The sequence below is a fragment of the Brachyhypopomus gauderio genome, chromosome 6 (assembly GCF_052324685.1).
Source record: "Brachyhypopomus gauderio isolate BG-103 chromosome 6, BGAUD_0.2, whole genome shotgun sequence".
NCBI classification, from domain to species: domain Eukaryota; kingdom Metazoa; phylum Chordata; class Actinopteri; order Gymnotiformes; family Hypopomidae; genus Brachyhypopomus; species Brachyhypopomus gauderio.
The window spans coordinates 32,574,491-32,588,933 of record NC_135216.1 but is presented as its reverse complement, the minus strand read 5'-3'; the positions used below and the strand labels follow the sequence as shown (position 1 = coordinate 32,588,933).

General features: G+C 41.9%; 2 long non-coding RNA genes across 2 annotated transcripts in view; one reads left to right on the top strand and one right to left on the bottom strand.

The window, feature by feature from the left end:
• LOC143517724 (uncharacterized) overlaps positions 1 to 14,443 on the bottom strand; it is a 137,023-nt gene that overhangs the window by 58,516 nt on the left and 64,064 nt on the right. The window lies entirely within an intron of this gene.
• LOC143516321 (uncharacterized) lies at positions 673 to 1,251 on the top strand. Its single transcript, XR_013131654.1, has 2 exons — positions 673 to 803; positions 1,056 to 1,251. It is a non-coding gene; the product is annotated as an uncharacterized LOC143516321 (long non-coding RNA).

Below are 14,443 nucleotides of genomic sequence, written 5' to 3'. Positions count from 1 at the left end.
AGGCATCAAACATAAATATGACTTTGCAATGTTGTCCGAAACTATATGTGGTAGTATAAAGAAACACCCCTCAAAAAAAAGGGAATGAACATTTACCTGACGCATTTTAATGTTGCTTTGTGTTTCAGGTTTGAAAAGTGCTGGAATTTAGGCTAAAGTACATTAAAATGTTGAAATTACGTTAACAAATACGAGCCTCTTGTAATTCCAGGACGAAACATGAGAGAACGTGAAGACGTTAAGATTGGGCGTTTTGAAAATAAACAACCATTAAATAATGTGATAATAAAGCGAATTATTTCGATTGATTTCGAGTATATGTATAAATATTTAACTTAATTAAGTTTAACGTGCTGGGAAATATTGAAATGGACCTTTAAAGTGACGTACAAGTGCTTTAATTCCACCTTATAAAGGTGTATGAACCCGGCAAACATGACTTTGTCCATCGCGCTGAAGCGCGGCGCGCGCGCGAAGTTACAAAATTCGAGAGGTGCACGACCTCGCGCCGCGACAGCGCGCGAGGCCCTCGCGCACGGGCGGAGCCACAGCGATTACGTCATTTTCGCCGCGCGGACCCTCGCGCCGCTCGCGGCGCGTCGAGTATAAACCAGGCTTAACTTCGCGCGCGCGCCGCGCTTCAGCGCGATGGACAAAGTCATGTTTGCCGGTGTTCTGAAAATCTGTGCTACCCCTCGAGCTGTCCTACCTTGGGCTACTGCGCATGCGCATGCTAAGATTACGTCACTGTCAGCGTAGCCCAGAATTTTGCGCTACCAGCTGTTTTTTGTCTTGGAATAACGGTGAGTTTTGCCCATTTCTCGTATTTAATCATATTGCAATGTAAATCTTTTTGCATTTTATTGTGTTATCCATCTGTTCATTCTAGTGTCCTACACTAACTGGTTTTAGTTGATTCACTTCAAAACGAGCACTTCTTAACGCTTAACATTCGTTCAGTTTGGCTATTTTATATTTCTGAAGCAATTTTCTTAAATACAAGTAAATAACCATGTAACGTTCATGACGTTTGCGCTGTCATTTCTCCATGTTAGAAGGTGATGCTGACGACAAGAACATAACAGAAATGGTACAACTACCGATGCAGTACAGAAATTTTAACAGACCAACGCTGAGAGACCAAGACTGCAGTGTTATTTTTGTAGTATTTTTAATGTTCACAGTTTTATTCTAGAATAATTTGCAATAACTGTATCATAATGTATAATTAAAATTTGTTTTGCTCCAGTGCATTGTTTCAATAATGACTTGTGATTTTATTAATGGTAGAAGCACGTTCGGATAAGGTAATATAGCCTATAAAATGATCATACCTACCTACAGTATTAATGCTGTACACACGTTCTGATAAGGTAATGTAGCCTATAAAATGATCGTACCTACTGTTTTAATGCTGGATGCACGTTCTGATAAGGTAATGTGGCCTATAAAATGATCGTACCTACAGTATTAATGCTGTACACACGTTCTGATAAGGTAAATATAGCCTATAATATGATCGTACCTACAGTATTAATGCTGTACACACGTTCTGATAAGGTAAATATAGCCTATATGATCGTACCTACAGTATTAATGCTGTACACACGTTCTGATAAGGTAAATATAGCCTATAATATGATCGTACCTACAGTATTAATGCTGTACGCACGTTCTGATAAGGTAAATATAGCCTATAATATGATCGTACCTACAGTATTAATGCTGTACACACGTTCTGATAAGGTAATATAGCCTATAAAATGATCGTACCTACAGTATTAATGCTGTACGCACGTTCTTATAAGGTAATATAGCCTATAAAATGATCGTACCTACAGTATTAATGCTGTACGCACGTTCTTATAAGGTAATGTAGCCTATAAAATGATCGTACCTACAGTATTAATGCTAGAAGCACGTTCGGATAAAGTAATATAGCCTATAACATGATCATACCTACAATATTAATGGCAGAAGCATGTTCAAATAAGGTAATGTAGCCTATTAAATGATCGTACGTACAGTATTAATGCTAGAAGCACGTTCGGATAAGGTAATGTAGCCTATAATATGATCGTACCTACCTACAGTATTAATGTTGGATGCACGTTCTGATAAGGTAATGTAGCCTATAAAATGATCGTACCTACAGTATTAATGGTAGAAGCATGTTTGGATAAGGTAATGTAGCCTATAAAATGATCGTACCTACAGTATTAATGGTAGAAGCATGTTTGGATAAGGTAATGTAGCCTATAAAATGATCGTACCTACAGTATTAATGGTAGAAGCATGTTTGGATAAGGTAATGTAGCCTATAAAATGATCGTACCTACAGTATTAATGGTACAAGCACGTTCATATAAGGTAATATAGCCTATTAAATGATCGTACATACAGTATCAATGGTAGAAGCACGTTCGGATAAGGTCATATAGCCTATAACATGATCGTACGTACAGCTACTGCTGTGGTACTACATTTTGACATGGTAGCAAGAATCGATAGATATGTCTATAATTTTGCGCTACGGGTGTGCGCCATGTGCGCTGAGAGTGACGTAATCTTAGCATGCGCATGCGCAGTAGCCCAAGGTAGGACAGCTCGAGGGGTAGCACAGATTTCCAGAACACCGGGTTCATACACCTATACAAGGTGGAATTAAAGCACTTGTACGTCACTTTAAAGGTCCATTTCAATATTTTCCAGCACGTTAAACTTAATTAAGTTAAATATTTATACATATACTCGAAATGAATCGAAATAATTCGCTTTTTTATCACATTATTTAATGGTTGTTTATTTTCAAAACGCCCAATCTTAACGTCTTCACGTTCTCTCATGTTTCGTCCTGGAATTACAAGAGGCTCGTATTTGTTAACGTAATTTCAACATTTTAATGTACTTTAGCCTAAATTCCAGCACTTTTCAAACCTGAAACACAAAGCAACATTAAAATGCGTCAGGTAAATGTTCATTCCCTTTTTTGAGGGGTGTTTCTTTATACTACCACATATAGTTTCGGACAACATTGCAAAGTCATATTTATGTTTGATGCCTGGTGTATATATACGGTCTCTGGTCAGGTAAAATGTTCTTTCACCGGTTTTGCAGAGGTTTTTTATTCTCCACTGCCACCTATCGCCACCTATCGTTTCGGAGAACACTGCAGCGACGCTCGCGACGTTCGCGAAAGTATAAACGCCTACACCGCTCGCGCAGGGTCGCGCGAGGTGGGCGGAGCCGCGCGCTACAGTCACTCGCGAAAGTATAAACCAGGCTTTATTATACTTTCGCGAGCGACCGTAGCGCGCGACTCCGCCCACCTCGCGCGACCCTGCGCGTATGGAAAAGATACCGTGCCAATTCGAAATGTAATCGCTACTAGGCAAAAATGGAAATGCAATCCACAAAATGCATTGCTTTTCCATACAAACATGCACAATACGTGCCACAATGAAATGCAAAAGCACTATTACATTACGTTTCAATGCACTTTATCTCTTTATTGAAAAACAATACACAATAATTACCATTCAAAACCAAAACGCTGAATTTGTGCCAGAATTGAATATAATACAGCTCGAAATGTAATCACGGCACCGAGGTATTGCTTTTCACCGTACGATATTTCTGACATAAATGTCTCCTTTAAATGTAATGATCACGAGATTGATTTAAACACTGATGTGATGAAAACATGCCACAATGAAAAGTAAAAGCTCCAGTGTGTGTGGATTTGTATTTAACACTAGGGCTCCTGAGAATTCAGGATTCTGAGGACATCACCCCTCCTTCTTCTCCTTCTTGCCAGCAATTAGCAAAGCCAAACATCACCCTTTATTATGTTAATTCACAGAGCAAGACTGAGGCAGCAGCCTCACCCAGAAAGTCTCTGCACCCAGAAGTCACAGATCACAAACAAGCAGAAACACAAATGCTTCTACCAAATGCTTCTAACACAAATATAGATAGATAGATAGATAGATAGGTAGATAGATAGATAGATAGATAGATAGATAGATAGATAGATAGATAGATAGATAGATAGTATAAGAAATGTACAAAGAGCAAGATTCAAGCCTGCTGTTTAGATCACAAACAAGCAGAAACACAAATGCTTCTATCAAATGCTTCTAACACAAATATAGATAGATAGATAGATAGATAGATAGATAGATAGATAGATAGATAGTATAAGAAATGTACAAAGAGCAAGATTCAAGCCTGCTGTTTAGATCACAAACAAGCAGAAACACAAATGCTTCTATCAAATGCTTCTAACACAAATATAGATAGATAGATAGATAGATAGATAGATAGATAGATAGTATAAGAAATGTACAAAGAGCAAGATTCAAGCCTGCTGTTTAGATCACAAACAAGCAGAAACACAAATGCTTCTATCAAATGCTTCTAACACAAATATAGATAGATAGATAGATAGATAGATAGTATAAGAAATGTACAAAGAGCAAGATTCAAGCCTGCTGTTTAGATCACAAACAAGCAGAAACACAAATGCTTCTATCAAATGCTTCTAACACAAATATAGATAGATAGATAGTATAAGAAATGTACAAAGAGCAAGATTCAAGCCTGCTGTTTAGATCACAAACAAGCAGAAACACAAATGCTTCTATCAAATGCTTCTAACACAAATATAGATAGATAGATAGATAGATAGATAGATAGATAGATAGATAGATAGATAGATAGATAGATAGATAGTATGAGAAATGTACAAAGAACAAGATTCAAGCCTGCTGTTTAGATCACAAACAAGCAGAAACACAAATGCTTCTATCAAATGCTTCTAACACAAATATAGATAGATAGATAGATAGATAGATAGATAGATAGATATATAGATAGATAGAGAGCACATGAATTTGTTTTCCTGTCTTTTCCTCTCCTTTTCCAGCCTGCTGTTTAGATCACAACATTTATCAGTGATGCAGTGATGCAACGCGACCATGCTAATTTTCGCTAGCAATGATATGGGATTTCCTATATAACATTAGCATCAAGCTAATTGCGCCATATAATTTCTTAGCTTTTCAAACGCGAATTCAAACGCGGAAACAGAAAGTGTTTGATTACAACAAATATTATATAGTATAGTATATGAAATATACAAAGATTCAAACATTTTTATTTTTTTTTATTGTTTGACGGGACTCATTCGAGAAACTGTCGTCTCTACGTGCGATTGAATTGTAACTTTTGAAACACGAGTCTACAAATTTTCTGCCGTTTGTTGTAGTATCGGTAACATACAGTCTGCTTGTAACTTCAACTTTTTCGTGAAGTATCACGTTTGGTGTTTTGGTCATATGAGCTTGGAGGTGAGCCAGCTTGTGCTTTGGCAGGCGTATGAGCTGGGGGTGAGCCGCTTCCACCGCATTACCAAGACAATGGGCGTTAATCCCTTCACAGCAGGGGAGTGGGCTACATGGACCCTACCAAGCCCTGTGAAATTTTTCGCTTCTCTAGGAGCTCTAGTGTTAAAGAAAGAAACGCTGAATTCGTGCCAGAAGCCACCTTGAAATGCAATCGACTGAACGTCATTGTATTCCACTGTGTCTCTGCAAAGCTGTGTTTGTGCCAGAATGAAATCTAATCACTGTCCAATAGGAACGCTCGCCGAATTTAGGGCGGGGCTTAGACTCCAGTCAGAAGCAATCGCTCGTAGTTTGACTTGAAAGCAGCAGAAATGTCTTTTCACGACAGAATAAAAGAGGAAATAAACAGTCAAATTGGACAAATTGAGGCTGGTGCAGTTATAGATGACTACGTGCTTAACTAAATTAAGCTGAAGGTGCTGGACAATATTGAAAATGGACCTTGAAAGTGTCGTACATGTGCTTGAATTCCACCTTGTAAAGGTGGATGAACCCTGCAAACAGCGCTGAAGAGCGGACCGTCACCTCGACCCGCCACAGCGGAGCCCCCGCGATTGCTACCCGCATTTTCCAGATTATAAACCGCTACTTATTCCCTCACGCTTTGAACCATGCGACTTATAATGAGGTGTGGCTTTTCTGCAGATGTTTCTTCACCCGTCAGGGGTGGAACAGAAAGTTAATCAGGTGGTAGGACAAAGTGGTAAATCAAAGAAGAAAGTGCTCATTTTCATTTAACTCATGCAAGCAGAAGGCACGACGGAGAATTTTTTTCAAACGAAAATGCATATTGCACACGCATAAAAACACTACAGATGATATTCCGGAGTTACAGTGATTTTAACTTAGTTCATTGAGCACTCTAGTTTTGTCCTAACTAGATATTTAGACATAATACTGCTGTAATACTGCAAAGTCGTGGTCAGAGGTGAACTTCGTATAGCCAGTGTGTATTTTATTTAAAATAATTAACATCCTTGAGCCAGTGTGGCTTTGGACATAGATAATTCCGTGCCGTTTGCTGTGATGGATAATTAAAGTCTATCTCTTATTTATGCATAGAAACATAAATCGACAATATAATCTGTAGCGTCTTTATGCGCGGATAAACGAATTCAACACAACACCGGCCGAAAGACCTTACAGGCATGAACTCTGAACTGTCAGGCACTGTTCAGAAACTGATCAGTTCAGTTAAATGTACAATGAGTCCCCGCTTAACGATGGGTTTAGAGACTGCAATGTCCGTCGTAAAGCAGCTTTTGTTTTTAAGCGTGAACCTAGATTTAGATACGCTTTAATTTTTACGCATAAATACAGTATAAAAAAAACGAACAATGTTCTCGTGCGTAGAGCGTGAGAGAGCGATCGCCAGGGCCGGAGTGGGACACTTTTTCAGCCCGGGAGTTTCATGCCCAAATCCGGCCCAAAATTATTTCCCCCCCCCAATCGGCCCAAACTAGAGACTGACATGAGCCGGCCCATCGGGAATCCTCCCGAATCTCCCGATTAGCCACTCCGGCTCTGGCGATCGCGTTGCCGAGATGAGCTTATCGTACACAACACTCCACTACACTCCACTACACTCCACAATTTTCGCAGTTTGAGATTCGTTTGGTTACTTATTCGCAGCTCCTTATTCGGCGGCTGAAGTTGGTTCCTTATTCAAAAAGGTTGTGTTCACGATGCGTGTTTGCTGCGCGCTTTGTTTAAAAAAGATAGATTAAACAAACGAGCATAGGAGCATACATTTAAGAGGTTATTGTTTCCGATACTGATTTTGTGAATGTAGAAAAAAAATAAAAATATAATGAAAGCATTCCTTATTTTAAATGGTTTCTATGGTATCTATATGGTTTCTTATTGAAGGCCTTATTGATGGTGGACCAGAGAAATTGGAGAGGAACCTGATTTTAGCTTGATCCAACATCATTTTATACCTCAAATATATCTGGAAACACAGCATATTGAGTAGGTAAGCGCACAGAAAGCGCACTGAAATGATTCAGAGTGGCAAATTCAGAGGCCTGCTGTATGCCTATAATGCGTCGGGCCAGACAAGCAACACATGCATCATACGTAAACGGTTACTATCTGTAAGAGAAACCTCATTTTGGCCTGGCCCAGCATCATTTTATGCCTCAAATCTAACAGGAAACATGGCATATTGAGTAAAGCGCACAGGTGAAATGGTTCAGAGGGGCAAGCTCAGAGGCCTGCTGTATGCCTGTAAGGTCCTGGGCCAGGCAAACCTCAAAACTCAACTTGCCCCTCTGAACCATTTCCACGTGCACTTTTTAGCGCACGTGGAACACTTCATTATTTTAAACATTACAAGCACATGTTGAATGAAATTTGACTTTTATTTGTAACATTCTCTAAACGTGAGTTTTCAATGGAAAAAAAGTCACACCACCAACTGATAAAATCCATATCCAATATATACAGTCATTTTTAAGTCCTTCAGTTAACTTCTGTTTACCCTCCACTGTCTGCAGGCCTTGTTGCATATATTTTCCAATTAGTAAATCTATAATATAGGCCTACAATTAAGACAGTAAAAAGACCAAAAAGTACGAGAAGGAGTTATAGGCTACTGAGTGTTTTCATTACACGAATGCAGATGGGCATTTTTCACAGGTATTGGGGAACTTCCCGTTTCTTCTTTCATAAACGAATGTGTTAATTTATGTTGCCTAACAAAACCTATACAACAGAAAACGTTCAGCTTAACACATAGATTTGCAAACTCTACCTTAATTATTTGTGTGTGGTCGTCCTCACGTTATCTATCACTGATTTGGGCTAGTGCGACTAGTTTATCAAGTGACCAGTCGGCTAAAAATGCTTAGTAGTTTGGTGCTGTATGAGACATTTTACAGCACAAGAAAATGATTTCACGTTGGGCTTAAGCTGGGCGTACACTGCGATCTTTGGCCCATTTTCAGCCGATTTTTCACTCGTGCGACTATTTTTGCGATCAGGCCGAGTTTCGGCTCAATCGCGTGTCGTGCATCGTATAGTTTACACAGGTAAACGAGGAGCGATTCACACCTAACGACCAACTCCCAATCAGAAATCGCAGCGTCGCAAGAATATCAAACATGTTTGAAATTCAAATCGCTCTTCGTGAGATCGCATGAGAGCGTCGGGTCGTATAGTGTGAGTATATGAATCGTGAGCTGTGAACTTTTAAACCCTGCGATTTAGTCGTACAGTTTGAGTTGGAGCTGAATACACGATTTAAAATATCGTACAGTGTACGCCCAGCTTTAGAGGGCAAACGGTACGATTTGACTTGATGTGTATGTGACCTGGCTGGTGGGGCACGGGAGAAGAAGTCTATCTGTGAGCGTGCGTGTTGTGCTGAAGACGCTTCCTTGAACTGAACTGCAGCTGCAGCGCATCTGGTGTTAAAGGAAGAGAGAGGTCGGGTGTGTGCGAGGTGGTGGCTCATTTTAGGGCATTTTTTTAATCGCTCAGGTTTTCAAAAGACCATTTCAAACCGACCTCAGTAAAATGATGATAATAATAATAATAATAATTATTATTATTAAAAAACGAAGTTTCAAAAGGGCACTTTCGTTGATAAAGGACAGAGTTGGTGGTGCTTTAGCACCACCTGATGTCTATGTGTGCACGCCACTGCTCAAGGGTGTTAAATAAAATACACACTGGCTATACGAAGTTCACCTCTAACCACGACTTTGCAGTATTACAGCAGTATTATGTCTAAATATCTAGTTAGGACAAAACTAGAGTGCTCAATGAACTAAGTTAAAATCACTGTAACTCCGGAATATCATCTGTAGTGTTTTTATGCGTGTGCAAACTAGGGGTGTCAGAATTCGACACAACAAGTTCGTTTGAAAAAAATTCTCCGTCGTGCCTGCTGCTTGCATGAGTTAAATGAAAATGAGCACTTTCTTCTTTGATTTACCACTTTGTCCTACCACCTGATTAACTTTCTGTTCCACCCCTGACGGGTGAAGAAACATCAACAGAAAAGCCACACCTCATTATAAGTCGCATGGTTCAAAGCGTGAGGGAATAAGTAGCGGTTTATAATCTGGAAAATGCGGGTAGCAATCGCGGGGGCTCCGCTGTGGCGGGTCGAGGTGACGGTCCGCTCTTCAGCGCTGTTTGCAGGGTTCATCCACCTTTACAAGGTGGAATTCAAGCACATGTACGACACTTTCAAGGTCCGTTTTCAATATTGTCCAGCACCTTCAGCTTAATTAAGTTAAGCACGTAATCGTCTGTAACTGCACCAGCCTCAATTTGTCCAATTAGACTGTTTATTTCCTATTTTATTTCTGTCGTGAAGACATTTCTGCTGCTTTCAAGTCCAACTACGAGCGATTGCTTCTGACTGGAGTCTAAGCCCCGCCCCAAATTCAGGCGAGCGTTCCTATTGGACAGTGATTAGATTTCATTCTGGCACAAACACAGCTTTGCAGAGACACAGTGGAATACAATGACGTTCAGTCGATTGCATTTCAAGGTGGCTTCTGGCACGAATTCAGCGTTTCTTTCTTTAAATACAAATCCACACACACTGGAGCTTTTACTTTTCATTGTGGCATGTTTTCATCACATCAGTGTTTAAATCAATCTCGTGATCATTACATTTAAAGGAGACATTTATGTCAGAAATACCGTACGGTGAAAAGCAATACCTCGGTGCCGTGATTACATTTCGAGCTGTATTATATTCAATTCTGGCACAAATTCAGCGTTTTGGTTTTGAATGGTAATTCTTGTGTATTGTTTTTCAATAAAGAGATAAAGTGCATTGAAACGTAATGTAATAGTGCTTTTGCATTTCATTGTGGCACGTATTCTGCATGTTTGTATGGAAAAGCAATGCATTTTGTGGATTGCATTTCCATTTTTGCCTAGTAGCGATTACATTTCGAATTGGCACTGTTTCTTTTCCATATGCGCGAGCGGTGTAGGCGTTTATACTTTCGCGAACGTCGCGAGCCACGCTGCAGTGTTCTCCGAAACGATAGGTGGCGATAGGTGGCAGTGGAGAATAAAAAACCTCTGCAAAACCGGGGAAAGAACATTTTTACCTGACCAGAGACCGTATATATACACATCAGGCATCAAACGTAATTACGGCTTTGCAGTGTTGTCCGAAACGATACGTTAATAAATACGAGCCTCTTGTAATTCCAGGGCGAAACATGAGAGAACGTGAAGACGTTAAGATTGGGCGTTTTGAAAATAAACAACCATAAACTAATGTGATAAAAAAGCGAATTATTTCGATTCATTTCGAGTATATGTATAAATATTTAACTTAATTAAGTTTAACGTGCTGGGAAATATTGAAATGGACCTTTAAAGTGACGTACAAGTGCTTTAATTCCACCTTGTATAGGTGTATGAACCCGGCAAACATGACTTTGTCCATCGCGCTGAAGCGCGGCGCGCGCGCGAAGTTACAAAATTCGAGAGGTGCACGACCTCGCGCCGCGACAGCGCGCAAGGCCCTCGCGCACGGGCGGAGCCACAGCGATTACGTCATTTTCGCCGCGCGGACCCTCGCGCCGCTCGCGGCGCGTCAAGTATGCGCGAGGGTCCGCGCGGCGAAAATGACGTAATCGCTGTGGCTCCGCCCGTGCGCGAGGGCCTCGCGCGAGGTCGTGCACCTCTCGAATCGCGCGCCGCGCTTCAGCGCGATGAACAAAGTCATGTTTGCAGGGTTCATACACCTAAACAAGGTGGAATTAAAGCACTTGTACGGCACTTTAAAGGTCCATTTCAATATTTCCCAGCACGTTAAACTTAATTAAGTTAAATATTTATACATATACTCGAAATGAATCAAAATAATTCGCTTTTTTATAACATTAGTTTATGGTTGTTTATTTTCAAAACGCCCAATCTTAACGTCTTCACGTTCTCTCATGTTTCGTCCTGGAATTACAAGAGGCTCGTATTTGTTAAGCCTGGTTTATACTTTCGCGAGCGACCGTAGCGCGCGGCTCCGCCCACCTCGCGCGACCCTGCGCGAGCGGTGTAGGCGTTTATACTTTCGCGAACGTCGCGAGCGTCGCTGCAGTGTTCTCCGAAACGATAGGTGGCGATAGGTGGCAGTGGAGAATAAAAAAACCCTGCAAAACCGGGGAAAGAACATTTTTACCTGACCAGAGACCGTATTTAAACACATCAGGCATCAAACGTAAATATGGCTTTGCAGTGTTGTCCGAAACGATACGTTAACAAATACGAGCCTCTTGTAATTCCAGGGCGAAACATGAGAGAACGTGAAGACGTTAAGATTGGGCGTTTTGAAAATAAACAACCATAAACTAATGTGATAGAAAAAGCGAATTATTTCGATTCATTTCGAGTATATGTATAAATATTTAACTTAATTAAGTTTAACGTGCTGGGAAATATTGAAATGGACATTTAAAGTGACGTACAAGTGCTTTAATTCCACCTTATAAAGGTGTATGAACCCGGCAAACATGACTTTGTCCATCGCGCTGAAGCGCGGCGCGCGCGCGAAGTTACAAAATTCGAGAGGTGCACGACCTCGCGCCGCGACAGCGCGCGAGGCCCTCGCGCACGGGCGGAGCCACAGCGATTACGTCATTTTCGCCGCGCGGACCCTCGCGCCGCTCGCGGCGCGTCGAGTATAAACCAGGCTTTAACGTATCGTTTCGGACAACACTGCAAAGCCGTAATTACGTTTGATGCCTGATGTGTATATATACGGTCTCTGGTCAGGTAAAAATGTTCTTTCCCCGGTTTTGGAGGGGTTTTTTATTCTCCACTGCCACCTATCGCCACCTATCGTTTCGGAGAACACTGCAGCGTGGCTCGCGACGTTCGCGAAAGTATAAACGCCTACACCGCTCGCGCAGGGTCGCGCGAGGTGGGCGGAGTCGCGCGCTACGGTCGCTCGCGAAAGTATAAACCAGGCTAAAGACTGCAACCTGCTTTTACCTTCAATTAAATCATCTGGAACACCACAGGTGGGAGACCTAGAGAAGGAACACACACACACACACTCACGCGCACTCGCGCGCGCGCACGCACGCACACACACACACACACACACACACACACACACACACACACACACACAGGGCAGCTGTTCTCTGAGCTGCAGTCAGAAGAATGGAAGTGCAGTTTTGAGGAACTTCCTCTGTTACACCAAAGTTCCTGTTTTGAGGTTTTGATGTGAGCAGACAGCGAACATGATGATGTCTCTTCACACTAGCTCTGGGCACAGGGTACAAGCCAACGCAGGGAGACAGCACATAGCAGCGAGACAACACAAAGCAGGGAGCCAGGACATAATAGGGAGACAGCACAAAGCAGGGAGAGAGCACAAAGTGCCTGTTTGTTGCAGCTCCAGCATTTTACTGGACAGCCAGTGAAGGTCAGTAAAGGTCAGAAGGTCAGTGAGGTCTTGTGATGCCACACATAGCAGCAGATCATCAGAAACATGACAAATTACAAAACATTACAAATGCCACACCCTCACTATGTAGGAGTTATGAATGCTGGCCATGCCCCCACTATTTCAGCATGGTGAATGCTGGCCACACCCCCACTGTTTCTGCATGGTGAATGCTGGCCACGCCCCCACTGTTTCAGCACTGACATGACTGGTTAAACAATCAATTTCAATCTTTGGAATACAGTAGCTATGCAACCACACAAGAAAGCAATAACAAAAAAAGGGTTAATCTTTCTCCCTCTCTTCTCTCTCCTGTCTCTCTGTCTGTCTCTCTGTCTCTGTCTCTCTCTCTCTCTCTCTCTGTGTATGTGTGTGTAAGGCTGTAGGTTCTCATGCTGGGTGAATGACCTTATCTATGATATATATTCATTACCCTGGCACGATTTGCCTTCATAGGACACACATACACACACACACACACACACACATACACACACACACACACAGTGAGGCTTACCTAATAAGATCACAGCGGATGTGAGTCTTTCTTGGTAGGTCCTGCCGCTCAAAGCCTCTCCTCGCACTTTTGATATTTCCTGCTTCATTTCAGCTCAGGCAGATTAAATGAATACAGGAGATATGACATCCAGAAAGGTGAGCATGAGCGCCATTAGTAACAGGTAGAGAGAAAGAGAGAGAGAAAGACAGAGGGAGAGAGGGAGAAAGAGAAAGAGTAGGAGAAAGAGTGGGAGAGTGAGGAAGAGACAGTAGGAGAGGGAGAGAGACAGTTGGAGAGAGAGAGAGACAGTAGGAGAGAAAGACAGTTGGAGACTGTGCAGTCAAACTGTGCAGTCTGTCAAAATAAAATCTAGGACTAAAACCTTGAATGGCTGAATAAGATTACAATAAGTATTACACAGTCAAGATGGGCAGTACAATTCTGAATGCAAAGCAAAGTAGCCACTCAAAACACTCCATTATAGCACAGGAAATCTAATCTTTAAGATTACACCCCATTTGTCAGGCAGAGTCAAATCCACACAAGTAAGCATATACTTCTCTTTCCTAATCCTCTCTAGAATGGTTCCACCTCTCTACACTGACTCCTCCTCTCTAAAATGGCTCCACCTCTCTACACTGGCTCCTCCTCTCTAGAATGGTTCCACCTCTCTACACTGGCTCCTCCTCTCTAGAATGGTTCCACCTCTCTACACTGGCTCCTCCTCTCTAGAATGGCTCCACCTCTCTACACTGACTTCTCCTCTCTAGAATGGCTCCACCTCTCTACACTGGCTCCTCCTCTCTAGAATGGCTCCACCTCTCTACACTGGCTCCTCCTCTCTAGAATGGCTCCACCTCTCTACACTGACTCCTCCTCTCTAGAATGGCTCCACCTCTCTACACTGACTCCTCCTCTCTAGAATGGCTCCACCTCTCTACACTGGCTCCTCCTCTCTAGAATGGCTCCTCCTCTCTAGAATGGCTCCACCTCTCTATACTGGCTCCTCCTCTCTAGAATGGCTCCACCTCTCTACACTGTCTCCTCCTCTCTAGAATGGCTCCACCTCTCTACACTGGCTCTACATTTACATTTACATTTATGGCATTT